The sequence below is a fragment of the Malus sylvestris genome, chromosome 6, assembly GCF_916048215.2.
Source record: "Malus sylvestris chromosome 6, drMalSylv7.2, whole genome shotgun sequence".
In the NCBI taxonomy this organism is placed as follows: domain Eukaryota; kingdom Viridiplantae; phylum Streptophyta; class Magnoliopsida; order Rosales; family Rosaceae; genus Malus; species Malus sylvestris.
Window position 1 is genome coordinate 8,650,765 of NC_062265.1, and position 17,874 is coordinate 8,668,638.

Here is a 17,874-nt window from a genome sequence, read left to right on the forward strand (position 1 = left end):
TCCAGTAGATCTCAAATCCACAAGAAGATGAACATGGCAATCGTACCAAGCATTAATTCTCACTGGGGTCTTCCTACTAAAAGCATTGGCCACAACATTTGCTCGATCACCCTAGTCGTGCAATCATAATCACTAAGCAACACAATCCACCTTCGTTGTATAAGATTAAGATACCTCTGAATAAACAGATATTGGAGACTCTTATAATTCATAAAAATCTTGCATTTCTCACCAATAATATAATGTCTCCATAACTTCAAAGTAAGAATGATAGCCGCCAATTCCAATCACAAGTAGGGTAATTCATCTCATGAGATCTCAATGGCCGTGAAGCATAGGCAATCATCCTACCATGTTGCATCAACACGCATCCAAGAACGTTCAAAGAAGTATCACTATAGACCACATAATTACCACTATCGTCTGGGAGTGCAAAAACAGATGCATGAGTGAGGGAATATTTTACTTGCAAGCTTTACTCACAATTTTTCATCCCACTCAAACTTAACCTCTTTTCTCATCAATCTCGCCAAGGGCAAAGCAATGATTGAAAAATCCTTTACAAACGTCTATAGTAGCCTGTTAGACCAAGAAAACTCAGTACCTCAGTGACGGCTCAAGGTTGTTCCCAATTTTCCCCAGTTGTCACTCATTGAGGAGCTATCTGAATACCTTGTGTAGATATCACATGTCCCAAAAATGCCACTTGATTCGTCCAAAATTGACATTTGCTAAACTTAGCATACAACCGAGGTTCCCTCAAACATTTTAACACCAACTAAAAATGACTAGTATGCTTTACTTTCATTAAGAGTATACCAGACCTCAACTCTTTCCTGGAAAACACATAGGCACCTCTAAGCTGATCAAACAATCATCAATGCGCGGCAATGGATAACGGTTCTTATTCGTTACCCGATTCAATTATCTAATATCCATACATATTCTTAAAGTCCCGTCTTTCTTCCTTATAAACAATGCTAGGGCTTTCCAAAGTAACATACTAGGTTGATTGAAACCTTTGTCAACCAATACCTGTGACTGAATTTTCAATTCCTTTAGCTCTGTAGGAACCAATCTATAGCATAAAGTATGTCCATGCCTAATGAGTTTCGAACTTGAGATATTATTCCCAATAGCATTGTGCCTAAACAACTCAATGGTCACTCGGTTAACAAGTTTTAATTTGTAAATTAAATTAAAAGGAAAACTAATGAAAAAGGCTTGAAAACTTTGAGTTTTAACGATAAAAACAGAATAAAGGGTAAAGAATAGTAATAAGATTGACTTTTTGGTGTAAAAATTTAGTTTTTCGTTAAAATGAATAGTACCATGAGCTTTTTATTAATCCTTGTAAATGTATTTTTGTTTCTAAATATAAAAAGTTTGTAATGCATAATAACTTTTTGGGAGTACTAATGAGAAGTTGACAACACCATATGCAACGTGCTTATTCATACAATGATTGGTAAGTACTTCTTAATACAATAATTCGAATCCGGATTCTCTTTGTGAAAATCTCGGAGATTCGTGAATTGTGTCCATTCATCGTACATCGTGCGATCAATTTTCGTATAGTATTGTTTGTGTTCAATTTTAAATTAAAATAATTTAAAATAATTTCTTATTACGCGATGTATACGATTCATGAATTCCCAAAATCTTCACAAAGAGGATCTGGAGAAGATTCTCATTCCAATAATTGATGCATGTTTTAGCACTTTTGGTGTCAAACTTCCTTGGCACGGGGATCGGAAAAACAAGCAGCTCTGTATTTTTACTAGCAATATACAATTCTGATTTTTTTTTAGGGAAATTTTATTTAAACCCATTTAACTTATTTCTACACCCAACTTACTCTTTGCACCCATTTAATTTTTTACTAAACTATTAATATCTCTTTAAACCCAAATTTGATACCTAATATACCCCCATAAACCCAATTCAATATGTGGATTTATTTTTACACCCATTTGACTTTTAGAAGTTGGTACACTCAACAAAATGTGGCTCCCTACCATTATGCTGTTACACTTTCTTCCTTTTTATCAATTAAAACAGTTTCTCGATTACATTTTACAAGAAGACGACGACCAATCATATAACTTAATCGAAACCTCTACATACCTATTATTGCTCTTCAGTAGTAAAATCAGGCTCCGCCGGCTTCTGAAGTAGCATCGCCGGTAGTCTCTCTAGCACCCTTGCCTTCCACGTACCACTACGCGGTGTATTAGCATCAAAACGTGAGGCATAAATGGTAGCCCCTAGACTTGGGGAGTTGACCCCGGCCTTGGCTAGTGCATCTTGTAACCTATTCTCCTCTTCCCGCAGAGACTTTTCTAGCTTCTTCTTCATATGACGGCGCCACGCTGCTTGTATAAACGTAGCTTCCCAAGTCCTCCAATGTTATGAGTAGATCCTGAATGTGTGCCGGAGGAGCTGCTTGCTGTGGAGTCACCTGAACTGAGAGGCTACAATCTTCAAGTCATCCGCAAATGGGCAAGTCTGCAAGTTTGCAAATTTGCAACAAAAACAAGAAAAGCATACAAGTATCTGTCTTTATAATCAATATGTTCGTTACCAATTACAAATTACAATATTAGTATTAATGGAGTGAAAGATGAACAGGTGATCCATGCTTACAGAGGAGGACTTCATTTTCCATGCAACAACCTGATTGCTGTTCTTTCTTTTCGTCCTTGGGTTCTTGTTTTCAATGAAGAAATATGAATGCTCAGCTCCGTTTTCTGGGTTTTTTGTTCTTTCTTGTTTGTGGTTTTTATAGGGGACGGAAATGTGTTGCAGAAAGCAGGATGATGGAGGAAGAAGTAAAAACAGAAGAAGCAATCCTTGCAATATCTGCAAGTCATGTTGGTTTTAATTAAAGTGTTTGGGTTTATTGATAAATTTAAGTTTTATTGTTAATTTCATTTTGTACTTAATAGTAATTATGCAATAGGGTAAAATAGACAATTAACATTTAAAATTATAAGTTGGATGCAAAAAGAGGTTGAATGGGTTTAAATAAAATTTCCATTTTTTTTAATTGAAAGTGAGAGCATCCTTGTAAGCTACTCACTATGGATACAAGTACATACAATGCTTGACACAAAAAGTGGAACCTACCAAGCCAAAGAGTGAGAGCATCCTTGTAAGCTACTCACTATGCTTATAAGGGCATCTCCATCCGTTCGTAGAAAGTTAAGGACAAGGATTGCCAACCCAAAAAATCCTCTCATGTAGTCCAATAAAACAAGGGCAAGTGGTGGGGACTTTTTAGTGCGTGTGGATGACTGATTTTGGGATTTCATATAATGCACTATAAAAATAGAGGGATGTTCCTGACACTACAAACGTCATTCCACACTCTAAACATATATAAATATAATAAAAGAAAATACAATGGAAATGAGTGCAAAATAACTTTTTGGAATATCAATAACGCCACCTACAAACAAAAACATTATGATTGTTGGTGTAACCTTTTACCTGATAAGTAGTTCATTAGTAGCGTTCTTATAATGTATTAGCGTATGAGTCTAAAGTTTTTCTTATACTTTAAAGTTCCTTCTCTAAACATAATATTAGGAGATTTCATGATCGGAAAATAATAGGCCACCAAAAAAGTGCACCTTATTTAACACCGCTATAGTGACAGAAGTGTCCCTCCCCACCTAATTAAAAGAAGCGTCTTTAGCACCGGAGAGTCTTCTTTGAAATTGATATCTTTATCTAAAGGAGCAAATAAAAATGTGTTTTTGGTAAAAGGGTGGGTTCTAGCTTAGATGGGGGTTTAGATGATTAATGATGACACTATTAATTAAGAAACTAATCTCTTCATCTAGTTTAAAGCTACTGATTGAACATTATTTAATATGCAAATTACATATACGTAATCATATTTGTAATCAAATTAGTCAAAAAATATTATGTTACCATTCCAAGTATGACTTATGTGACATCTTGTTCTGAAATTTATTGTATTTTATTTTTAGTAGTAGTGAAATTATCAAAATACCCCTGAGATGTCACGTATGTCATCCATGTAAGATCTCACATCAATCAACGGAGAGGTGGTGATATGCCTTATATGTACATGCCCACCTCCTTATAGTAAGACGCGTTTTGGGTGGAAGCCCAAGAACAAATCTATGAGGGTGTGGCCCAAAACGGATAATATCTTACTATGTGGATTTGGATGCTTTTTGGGAACTTACTGGCTCCGGATCCCATAAGAACCCCCTAGGAAGTTCTCGTGCCGAAACCCAAAAACAAAACCGTGAGGGAATGGTAAACCCAGGGCGGACAATATCGTGCTACGGCAGAGGATGTGACAATCCACGTGAACACGTGGCCGTAGACGGAACTCAATTCGGAGTTATAATGAATAAGTTGTAATGACTTTAATGAATACCAATTTCCAACCACAACTATCATTTACCGAACATTTTATTTTATTTTATTTTTTCTAGCTACACTTATCATTGTCAACACCCTGATTCCATCACCATTTCTTAATAGGTTAAAGATAATTCCATACCGATATTCGTATAAATAAAACAATGTAATAAGAAATATTTACACAACATAAATCAAAGCTCAAAACGAAAATGGACCTCGCCAAACATTCGTCATGTCACGAATTCCGCTAATGAGTTTGAACCATAGCTAACTCGCAATTGTTGTAAAAAAATGAGCGGTCTTGCCCACTTGTTTAGTGAATCTAACAATTCGACCGTTGACATTTAAACTTGCAGCCCATAACACCGATAACTTATCGTCATCTCAACAACTAGTGAGAGGTTCCCGAGGATACCAAAATATCATTTTGTTCCTCCTGTGCGAATATGCATAAATTGTCTGACTCATAACTCGACCATGATACCATACTTTCCCAAGGTGCACCAATTCGACTGCTAAAAGTGTTTCGGCGTTCATATTTCCACAACTCAAAGTTTTTTAGGATTCTTTTCGGTAAGTCTAGTAAACTCATAGTAAGATTATATTTCAATGGTTCATGCTAGTATCGATATGAAAGTGGCGCAAGCATCCGCTAAGTCGATCTATCATTAATTCTTCACTAACTGAGCGAGAAACCATGCCGAGAAGGTTAAAAGAATACTCAGAGGATCAAAACAAGCTCATGAAATCTAGAGTACAAGATATCTAAACTAATGTACAATTTCTATGTCTAAATGGTCCTCCTGGAAAATTTGTCCCTATCTAAAATGATATGGAAAATAGGCCGGTGACTCAAAATCAACCCAATTACCTATAATACCAGAAGGTAAAACTGGGGGTATAAACATAACATGGGTATACTAGGATATCAAAGGGTCAAACAAACAATGAATTATGCCGAATGACTAAACAACTCCGTTGTTATCTTAGGCCAAAAGTAACGAGGTCAAATTTAAGAATGAGCTAACAAGGTTCTTGATGATCAAAAAATAAACATCACAAAAGTATTAAACTACTAGGGACCAAAAGTAATTTCCCAAATATTCTTTCTCCAAGTGGTACCACATTAGCACGACCTTACCACATGCGACACTTCTAGAGTCTCAAAAAAAGTAGACTTCGCAAGAATTCTATTAGGTGATATTCAAACAATACTACCAAGAAATCAAAACTAGCTGAGATTTCCAATTTCAAAAGAATCAATTCCAACAATGGAAGAACGATGATGAAATTGGTTGGTAAAATTTCCGATGAGACACGGTTATCAATACATTAACTTAAGCCATCAACTTGCCTCAAATCTACACATTTCTTCCACAAGGAATAACTTCGTTTTAATTCCAAGAACAACGCCTAAATGATTTTCAAAAATATCGTCAAGACCACAAAACTGCCCAAAACTGAAGAAAAGCTAACATATTTTTCCGTATTTGACGAGGTGGCAAGAATCGAACATTAGACACAAAACTAAGAATGCTCACATCACGCGAGTGATGAACATAATACTGCCCAACTTATGCTCTGATACCAAACTGACACATCCCGACCCGGAATGTACACTAGGACTCCGAATCAAGCTGTGTTGATCGACACCTGGAAGGTGACAAAGCCATAAAGTGTGATGGTGTGGAAAATTGTGAATAAATTTAAACCTAAGAGTGCCTAAATACCAGAGTGCACTGGTGAGCGGGAATGAGCCCACTTCACACGTGATGTAGAGCATAAGCAAGTACAGAAAAATGATATAAGAATCGTACCCTCGAAATAGTCTCCGATACTAAGAATTGTTGCGAGTCTTTGCTGATAACAAAACTCAGCTAATAATACCTGGAGGGTGAAGACAAGACAATGGTGAGTGGCCATGCAAGTAAATTACTAATAGAAAACATATAAATTGCTATAACCCCTCATTACAACACTTGTATAATTTCCAGACTTAGAATATAAAATATACATCTTTATATACGTATATTGATTCAAGTCATGCTTCACATATTTATAATCATATGTTAACTTATCACATATTCATCACGTCTACTAGCCCATCACGTATTCACCACATATATTAGCTCATTACATATATTCATTATATATACTAGCATGTAAGTCGGAGTCACCTCTAGCAACCTATACGACATATTCATATCTCATCACATATCTCATCAATCATGGCTAGCATATAATAGTCGGTGTCACCTCTAGTGTGACCTATACGACATATTGATATCTCATCACATATCTCATCAATCACGGATAGCATATAATAGTTGGAGTCACCTCTAGTGACCTATACGACATATTGACTCATCACATATCTCATCAATCACGGCTAACATATAATAGTCGGTGTCACCTCTAGTGACTTATCGTAAAATCACGCTTTTAAAATTTATAAAATAATAAAATTTGGGACGGGTTGTCACAGTTTTGGCCCTCTTGGCAATACTTTATGACGAGAATAACTTGTTAGGAGACAACTTGGGTAAGATTTAATTTGTACAATTTGTGTCCATTTTGCTTTTGTATAAATTACAGGTATTATAATTGTTTTCGAATACAATTTTTCCTACAAATTAGTATTGATTTTTGCTATTAGTTTCTGGGATTTTATGCTTCCTCTTACTCTTATTCTTAATATGAGTAATCCTAATGATATTCTATTGAAGGGAAGAATTGCATTAGACATGTTGCAATTTAAAAAAAAAAATTATGTTAGCAATCTCCTAATCAATTTAATTTAATGTTGACTAATTTATTTTGGTGTTGTATGTAGATTTACTTATGGAATTGATTTTAAAATTAATCGGTAATTATCGTCTAAATTGGAAGAGATTCTAAATTTAAAATATATTCCACTAATTGTTTTATTGTGAGATTAAAAGTATTTTCATAATTATTGATATTGCCCATATAAAGAGAAATTATTTTAATACGTTTTCTTAAAAGGGAAATTAGTAGTCTCTTGAATTTGGGTTGTGCATCACAATACAACTATTATGGGAATTTAAGCTAGATTGAAATTGCAATTAAATTACCCGTTTTGTATTTGATTTGAATTAACTCATTTCATTTACTAATAAAATCCCTTATAAAGAATCTTTTAGAATTAAGGAGTTACGTTTTTTTTTTTTTTTTTTTTTTTGGATTTCATGTTTCTATATTTTAAATTTGGATATTTATCATGCACTCACAAAGCTTGTGATTTCTTTTGGATTTTATGACTGATGGTTGAGATCGATTAATAATGTTGAGATATTGTTCCTTATATAAGCCTAATTTTGATACATATAAAGTGGTTTATTTTGTCCAAACCAACAATTTTGTGACTCAACAAATTTGTTTGAGAAATTTTAATGTTTTGGGCATTTTAAAGGTTATTTATCTAATGAAATGAACCTTTAATTTACTTAAGAAATTTTAGTGTTTTGAGTATATTAAAGATTGTAAATTGGTTTTATTTAAATTATGAATAAATCTGAAATTTTGGTGTAGTTTGGAAATATTGATGGAGTATTACATACCTTGCAACATGTCTTATTTGATTACGATTTTGATAGATTTTCCTAAATTCAAACTTTGTGAAAATTTGTCATGTTATATTATATAATGGATTGTATATACAGAAAAAGTTTCATCCTTTTTGTACAAGAAATGAATTTATGGTAAATTTTTAAGTGTGATACTATGTTGCTGGAATTTTGCAGCATAATCTGTTTGTGATATTATTTTGATATACCTACGCAACTCCTCAATTTATGAAATTTAAGTATGATATACATTGATATGTTTATTTTAAATCTGAAAATTTTCACGCACATTGGTTTGAAAATGAATTATTGGTGAATTTTTAATGTCAGGACTGTCCTGCAGAATTTGCGCAGCTTCTGCAGCACATTCCATTTCGATTTTATTTTTAAGCCCACTTTTAAGATTGAAAAAAAATTATGGAACTTTTTGTGACAGTAAGTGTATATGTCTACTTCATTTCTAGAAATTCTCATGCATATTGGAGACAAATTGAATTTTTGGTGAACTATTTAGTCTCCGGTATGTACAGCAGAATTTTTGCCGTTTCTGCAGCACATCCCATTTCTAATTTTCTTTTAATACACTTGAAATGTCTCAAAAATTATGAAATTTTGGAATTAACAGCTTTGTATGTTTACTTTATGTTTGAAAATTTTCATGCATATCGGATGAACAATGAATATTTGGTGATTTTGTAATCTCAGGTCTGTACTGAACTTTTTTCTGCAGCACCTCCCTTTCGAATTCCTTTTTGGCTCGCTTATAAAATTTTAAAAATCATGAAATTTTTTGAAATAGTAGCCATATATGTCAAGTGCATACCTAAAAAGTTTCATGACAATCTAAAGAGAATTGAGTTTTTAGTGAATTTGCAAACTAAAGTAGTACTGCTGAATTTTGGTACTTCAAAACTAGTTTTGTTATGTGATATTAATGTTTCACTGATTTGTGCACATCTATTGGTACCGATTATTATACAAGTTTATGGTTCCAATATGTCATCATTTTATGCAAATTCTCAATACTAACGACTTTTATCGACAACACTGATTAAATTTTGATTTAAAGATGTATTGGTTTGTTTTGTTTAAACCAATGTTTTGTTTGGTCATCAATTTTGATTATGATGATAATTGTCTTTTGAGAGAAAATTGAAAAGTGGCATCAGTTTACTAATTGATCATTTTGGTCCCTATCGAATAACTGAATAACCATGTTTCCTCTTTCGAGAACTCTATTGTTCAATGTCAACAACGATGTACTTTTGTGTCTGATTAAATCTTTTGAGAATCATTGAATATCCAACAAAATGGTTATTTAATACGGTTCTAAAGGATTATTTTGAAAAATCAAAATTCTAATTTATATGGTGAATACTTTTGTCCCAGTGGGAATTTCAAGAAATCACTCACCAATTATAAGTTAGTATTATAACAAATCATAAAGTACTTCTAACATATTTTCATCTGGCCAAAGTTGTTGAAGCTATGTGTATTTTGTGTATTTTATGTTTTGGCTAGTTATGCAGGTATTTTCTTTGCATGATTAGTTTCTGCCCAAAGGTGTAACAATCATGCAATTTGCGATTGGTTCGATCCTCCACAACTTGACTACTTCCATGATGAATCTTGCAAAATTGAGAATGGGTAGGTAAATTTGCCAATCTTTTGCCTTAATTTTTTCTGAGTTCTAAATTGGATTAAAATTATTGTTGAAAAATTGATGTTATTGAGGTATCTAAATGTTTATTTTAATTGACTTTGTTTTAGAATTAAAATATAAATTTGAGTTTGGATTCTCTTATAGGGTTTCATGTTCATTTGTGACCTAATTTTTCAATATTCACATATAAAAATCATGATTATTATTTAAGTTTTATTATGAACCTTGCATTTTGAAGAGTGTTTGCCCAAATGGGAGAAATAATATATTATGGGCTTCACACTCATCGATTTCTGCATTCGAAGATAAGATGTAAATCATGATATTTGTTTATATTTTATTTGTTAAATGTAACCAACCTTGCAGGAAAGTTTACTTTGAATCACTATCGTTATTTATTAATATTGAACTGATAAATACAATACAACCAGATTCATATTCTTGAAGGATTAATGGGTACATTCTTCTCAAAAGTGTTTTACTTATTAATTCTTGTTTGTTGTTCAAGAAATTGAACTTGTGATTTATATGTTATTGATGAATAATTAATCTGCTCAAAAGTGTTTTCTTATTCAGCACAACTATAAATCAATGTATAGTGAAACATGAAATTGACAAGAAAATTACACCTTCCATTCCGAGCAAACCCTATTATTGCTAGAACACTTCCGCTTGTTGAAAGTAGAAGACTCATTTGTCATCCGCAAGAGCCATGTCTTCCGTATTCCAAAGATAAGTAAATTGTAATTGATTTATTGTAATTTTGGTTTATCAAATCTATGATCCTAATGTCTTGTTGTTGTTCTTATGATTTCAGAAATATCTTACAGTTTCTCCTTTGAAATTTTGAGGCTTCCAGTAGGGCTGCTGATTGATTTTTTTTATTGCTATAAATATACATTTCTTCTTCTTTTGCTATTAATATCATATCATACCTAAAATCTCCAAACTCATCTAAGGCTAGCATTTGGATCCCTCGAAATCTCATAATATTTTTGTATGAAGGAGTCCACCTGTGTAGGGACATAGATGATAGTCTAAATGACTCTTCATTAATCATAGTTATATGCCTAACTTTCTCCTTATGCATATGTACATACAAATCTGGAAGACTACTAATAAAACTTATGCAATTTTTTTTCCACTGTTCTAGATAATTTTCTGTTACTTTTATTAGCTTTTCAGGAAATGACTCTAATTGAGAAAATGGTTAATGAATATTTTATCAAGATAGCTAAACTCTAAAAGTAAGGTTGGGGTAACTTCTACTACATTATACTTCTTCTAATACTCATAACTAAAATGTCATGGTCTAAAATCTCTCATATTAATCTTACCACAGCTATGCTAACCTCTGGCTTACAAATACAACTCTCTGTATCATCACAAAGACATGGTGGATACATCTTTGCAATAATATTCATCCCTGGTTTTGGATAAAAAATGGACTAATACAAAACACATTGTAATTGTAAATGTAATTTTTTCATGGACTATGATGCTCTGCTCAGGATCTCATTTACATTTCTGGTGGCGTTCTTCTTAATTTTTCTTTTGAAATTTCTTCTAATAGGACATCATCTATTATTAAGTCTAAAGATAAATTTCTAAGAAAACTTTAATATATTACTACATTATTTTGGAAGACTACTAATAAAATTAAAATTAAAATTAAAACTCAATGTATATTTGTGGTAGAAGTTACCCCAACCTTACTTTTAGAGTTTAGCATAGCTGTGGTAATATCTTCTTCTAAAAGCTTAATCTTAATCTCTATCTCTTCTATGGGCTCATTAGCCTCTTGTTCTATAGGTTCATTAACCTTTTTTTCTTTATTCTTATGCTGATCAGATTCTAAGTCTATTTTCAATTCTCTTTTCAAGGTGTCACTTGCCTTCTGTTGCATTATAAGAGATTGGAGTTATTGGTTTATTTTGGTGAACTAGTTAAGCAATGACTCATGGTCTCTAGAATGGGCTTGGAGGTTGTGTTCAAGAAAATGAATATGATGCTGGCTTTTATGGAAATTAAAATTAAAACTATCAAACTCTTGTTCTAAGGCTCTAATTAATTTTTCATGACCTAACCTCATACTTGGCTGAAATTATCTAAGAGAGTTTGCTGCCTATCAGTGAGTCCTGGTACCCTTAGTCTATACCTCAGAGTTGGGTTTCTGATTCCTTCAACTATAGTGCCATTAAAATTAAAAGTGGGTACTGGTGGAGATGTTGGCCTGCTTATTCTATTTTGGAATTCATTGAATGGTAGAGGTCCATGGTGCATCATTATGCTATTGAAATGTGCTATTCTGCCTTGTGGTCTTGTGTTATTTGAGGATGGTCCGCGATATTCCATTCATGTTCAATGAATTAGTCTTGATAAGATATCAACTAATGTATTATCACTATCTTTAGTATGTTAAAAAATTGGTTTAAAACTATTTCCTGTCATTGAATCAACAAAATTAACCCATCTTTGGGTTCCCTGTTTATTAGTATGTATCTTATTATAATGAGAAACTATATTTTGACAATCTGTTCTAATTGTAAATACTTCATTATGTAAAAATAAAGAAAATGCCTCAAGTGAGTTAATTATTCCTAAAATTTCTAAATATGTTGATGGTAATCTTAACTGTACATCACTAAATTTTCCTGATGAATATCTACAATCAAATTTACTAAAATATTTACTCTCTTGAATTTTATTTATAAGTTCATCCTTATTTGGTAACTTATAACTATCTTCATATGTTTTATAATTTAATCTCTTGTAATTATAAACTATTATAGCCTTACATCTCTTTAGCTTTGAAAGTTTTCTCACAAGAAATGTTGTTGATCTATGTCTAGACTTAGAGGGTCTAATTACTTTTAAATTTAACAACTCTTTTATTTGTTGCTCAAACTCTTGTTTGTCTACAAACTACAAGGCATATTAGTTGTCTTAATGGTTAAATCTGGGTTAATTATATCTAATTTTGCTTATATTTTATTTTTACTCCAATATAATTTTGGGTCTTTCTCCTATGATTCTAGTTTGTTCCTAGCTTTTTCGTATATGTGTTATTCAATTAATTATTATTAGTTGTTTCGCATATAGGGGAGACTTACCCTGAGGACGTACGAGGATAGGTGAGGCTAGGGGCTACGATCCATCAACGTATCAGTGAGTGGGCATTTTGTTTTCGTGTATACATACATATATATCTACATACATATATATACATATACATATATATATATATAGACATATACATACATATACATATACATATATATAAACTTTATAGTTTCCACAAATGCTTTTAAATTGGTTTATGCATATCATGCCATGATTTATTAAATTTTACAAATGATGTTATGTGGTTGAGATTTATATATTGTCATGGCATATTCATATAAATTTTACCTGCTCATCAATGTTGTACCGTTGTAAAATGCTAAAATAATCCTACGGGATGCGTAGGTAAGTTCAGGTAAGTTTATATATTGATTAGAATTATTGCATTATTACGACATGCTTATATTCATGTAGTTTGCTTGTCATTGCTGCACCCCGGTATTAGTGCTTGCCTCGGGCCAAGGCCAGTCCTTCTTGTGTATGTTCACCTTCGCACTGCACGCTCGCCTTAGATCCAAGTAAGTGCCAGTCCTATCTTACATGTCGCATTAGGCGACTCTGACTCGTAGGTGACCGCGATTACTGCTAGTCTTCACGTGATCGTAGCACTATAACGTATATTATTACACCCAGTCTTATCATACAGGTCGCACTAGGCGACTCCGACTCGTGTACTAGCATAGATTGATGAGCATTAGGGCCAGTCGTATAGGTAGCATTAGGCGACTTCAACTTGTGTGCTAGTATAGATTAATCGAACACTTGATTGTATTTATTTTGTTGTTGAGTTATTGCGGTGTGGCATACTACTTGATTTACTGTTGATTTGCATTGATTTCATACCTATACGTAGTATGATTTTTGGAAACTATACATGTTTTACAATGAGGGGTTAGTATGTTCAGAAAATAAATGGATTTTATAAACCTTTATTTTTGTGCCTACTTATCTTTCTGTTTTTCGCCCCGTCAGGTCCTAGTTAGTTGAATTCTCTGTGGCATTCGAGGAACATCCGGCGATTCTAACATATCTCCATTTGACGTAGGAACTCTTCCCAGTTGTGTATTAAGTACTTAACTAGTTTCGACTGCACTATTTGTTATCTATGCTCTGAACACATTGTATCCTATGGGTTCTACTCACTACTGCGCGCTCACTTTAGTAGTTTAAATAAGTTCTAGTTTCGGTTTTTAATTTATTCACATTTTTACATCACTTTCAATTTTGGTTACGTCATCTTTGGGTGATGGCCTGCATGCCATGACTCCGATTGTGGGGGGGGGGTGTCAGTTTGGTAGCATAAGTTTAGGTAATCCTGCATTTCTCGTTTATGCTATATGTCCTAATAATTTTTTATCTCTTATGTCAGAATCATGCCACCTTGTAGAGAGCCACGTGTCCTTTCTGAGACTAATTTTTCAGATTTTGGGCAGCTCGGTGAGGCGATCGCTAGCGCCATTCATCCACCCTCCGTCCTCTCCAGATGACCACTTTGGAGGTTGTGTCCCACTTTTATTGATATATAAAATGTTTACAAAGAGAAGTGTTTACAAATGATGCTAGGAAAGCTTCAAATGCTTGAGTGTATGCAGATTAAAGTATGGTGTGCAGGTGTGGTGTGTTTCTACATGGGAGGAAAGACTCCTTTATATACAAATAAATTTTCTAAATGACAAAACAACTTTTCAAAAAGTAAACAACTATTTACAACTTTTTAAATAGTAGCTTTGCACTGTTTCTGAAAATTGTTGGTGTTACTGTTTCTGAAAGTTAACTGAATTATTTGTCTTCTTTTGCTTTGTCTTTTTTTGCTTTTGTTTTGAACGGCATGTGAACTTGCTGAATGTATATGAGCTTCTTGTATGCCTTTCTCCCTTGTCTTCTTTTCCTATGCTCAATTTGGGTATTATCCAATTATTTTGTCCTAATGATTAAACAAAACCTTTTTTGGGTTAGCCTGTAATTATTAAAAAAAAAATTGAATTTAGAATAATTTTTTTCTTAAAGTAATTTAAAAAAAAATTAGGTAGATTATCCTAATTTAGTTTTATGAACGTTTTAACCTAAAAATATTTAAAGTCTGATAAATATTGAAAAATCGCTAAATTGATACCATGAAACTCGTTGAACACTGTTAAAGAAATTTTTTTTTTTTAGTTACTTTAGCCGTTGGATTTCAATTTGGACCGTCATATATTTTTTTTATCATTAGATTTGATTATATTAGATATTTGTCGTTGAATTCAATAAATTTATAAATATAAAACTAAAAAAAATACATATATATGATGGGTCATCCCCACTAACCCAAGAGGAATCCTAGCTTAAGTTTGCCTCAAGAGTGAGTTTTGGATTAAAATTCATATTTTTCCCAAAGGCTGGAGCAAGTTGGGGTAATTTTAGAACTTAAAATTGAGTTTTACTCCAAGAGTTGGAGTAGGTCTTTGGGAGAATAGAATTGTTACTCAATTATATAAAAGTTTGAGAAAATAGGCTATATGTTGTAAATATTATGTGGATGGCCCACATGAATAGTTTGTTACTATTTATTCACATTATTTTCACTATTCATTTGTGGAAAATTTGTAAGGTGAATAGTGTCCTCTTTGATTATAAAATGAATGAGAGGAAGAGGAAGAAAGGAGTTCACGGGAAGGAAAGAGAGGAAGGAAGGAAGAGGAAGAGAGAGAAGGAAGAGGAAGAGAGAAAATAGAGGAAGATGAGAGGAGATAATAGAGAGAGTTATCTTTGTACTCCTATTATTTCAAATTATAATGAAAGCACCACTGCTGCCCCGAGGACGTACTCCAGTCACACTGACTGTAGAGGAACCTCGTAAATTTTGTGTCTTGTTTCATTTATTCCACTGCACCCACAGTCGATTTTACAACACGTTATCAGCACGAGAAGCTCTCATGTCAGTGGAAAGCACAACGCCACAAATCCTGTTCACCTCCTTCAGCTGGAATCTCACAGATAAGAAACAATTTTCATTTCATCTTCAAATCTCAGTACAATTGATTTACTTGAAGCAACTATATATATTGTTGTATGACTGTATATCATCATTTGCAGAAGCAAAAGAGTACATACTCAAAATTCGTAAAGAATTTGACAGCCATGTAAATAGCCTCGGAACTCTAACTTGCGGACCTCGGATTGAAATACTTTCTTCTTGAAAGTTGTTCGTCTGCTCAGTATCTACAACATATCAAAATTTCAGAAAATGTTAACGGTGCGATCGTGGCAGATGTCTGAAATACCAAACCAGTTTCCAATTTCCGCAGAAAACTGGGCAGCCACCTTATGAGTACCAAAACGCCATTTCGATAGCTCAAATCGAAATTGTTTCTTCACGAAAGTTGTTTGGTATCCTCTTATCCATATCATACTAAATTTTGAATTAAAACTAACGGTTAGATCTTCTCATAAGTTGCAGACACTCTTGACTCCAAAACTTATGGGAACCGTTTCGACTTTTTCGAAACTCACCGGAGGAGGAACACCAATTGGAACTAATTGTTACTATTATTTACTGAGTAACCAAAATGACTTCGAACTGTGAAATAATAATAAAAATAAAAGGGATGAAACAAAAGAAGTGGCAGACCAAGAAAATGAAAAAGCAAAACATGAGGACTTAATCATTGTATTTTCTGTTTTGGCATATTTATGTGCATGGTGTTGGTTTAAAGCCCATGTCACAAGTTCTATTTATTTAAAGCAATTTATTTATAGTGGGTAGAATTATTACCCTTTGCTTTAAAGCTTTGATATTTATGTGAATGGTGCTGAATCAAAGCCCTTGTCACAAGCTTTATTTACTTTAAAGCAATTTATTTACCATGGACGGTTTTACCGCCTATTGCTTTAAGTTTTGATGGTGCTGAATTAAAGCCCTTGTCACAAACTTTATTTACTTAAATGCAATTTATTCATTATGGCTGGAATTACCATTTATTGCTTTAATTTATTTATTGTACTTATCTTTTGTTACTATGAGTATATACAGGACCTGAAGTTCCTTGATCAGATCAGAACCTGCAGTTTCTTGATCCTCATCATATAAAATGATTGGACCCGAAGTTCCATCATACAAAAGGATCTGGCATGAAGTCCATTGATCCTGAAGATCAGGACATGATGTTCCTAGATGAGTACCATTAGTTTGAAGTGCCGCAGTGCCTTAACTTAATTGTAATAAAAGCCATAAGAGTCTCAGTTTACAGACTATTAAATAAGGACCAGAAGTTCCTTATGTCCATACTCAAAATGGTTTAGCAGAAGCCTTTATTAAGCGAATGAAATTGATTTCCCGCGCTCTGCTCATGAAAACGAAATTGCCAATTTTCTACATGGGGACATGTAAACTTTACATGATGCATTATTAATTCGGTTGAGATATGTTATCAACCATCAATACTTCTCAGTACAACTCGGGTTTGGGAACCAACCAAACATTATACATTTACGAGTTTTTGGTTGTGTTGTCTATGTGCCTGTAAGACTACCACAACGTACTGAAATGAGGCATCATTGCAGATTAGGCATTGATGTTGAATACCATCTATCATTCAATATTTGGAATTCTTGATTGGGGATATGTTTACCGCATGGTTTGCATACTGTCATTTTGATAAGACAATTTTCCTGCCATTAGGGGGAGAAAATAATATCGTTCCAGAAGAACGATGAGAAAATATCATTCCAAAAGAATGATGAGAAAAGACCGTTCCAGAAGAACGAAGAGAATTTGTCTTATTTTGATTCACGAAGCAATCAATGAGAAAATGAAATATGAATAATTGAATGATGCAACGAAAGTGATGAAATCATATATACTTACTGCAGATGTGCCTACAAGAATTGATGTCTCAGTTGGATAAAATAATGAGACAGTAAATGATTTATCTGTTGCACGCCTGAAGCATGGCAGATTTTTAGACTCAAAAGGTTCAGTTATTCGAAAGAAGAATAATATGGCACTACTGAACTATTGCATTCCCGAAGCATAACTGTTGCATGCCAGAAGCATGACAGTCACCGCATGGATACACGTCCCAGATAGGACAATCCACAGACATGGGAATGTTGATG

At 33.4% G+C, this 17,874-nt stretch overlaps 1 long non-coding RNA gene across 1 annotated transcript; it reads left to right on the forward strand.

The window, feature by feature from the left end:
- The first annotated feature begins 15,279 nt into the window (after positions 1 to 15,279).
- LOC126624949 (uncharacterized) lies at positions 15,280 to 17,199 on the forward strand. The gene is made up of 2 exons (XR_007624269.1): positions 15,280 to 16,146; positions 16,790 to 17,199. It is a non-coding gene; the product is annotated as an uncharacterized LOC126624949 (long non-coding RNA).
- The last annotated feature ends 675 nt before the right edge of the window (positions 17,200 to 17,874 follow it).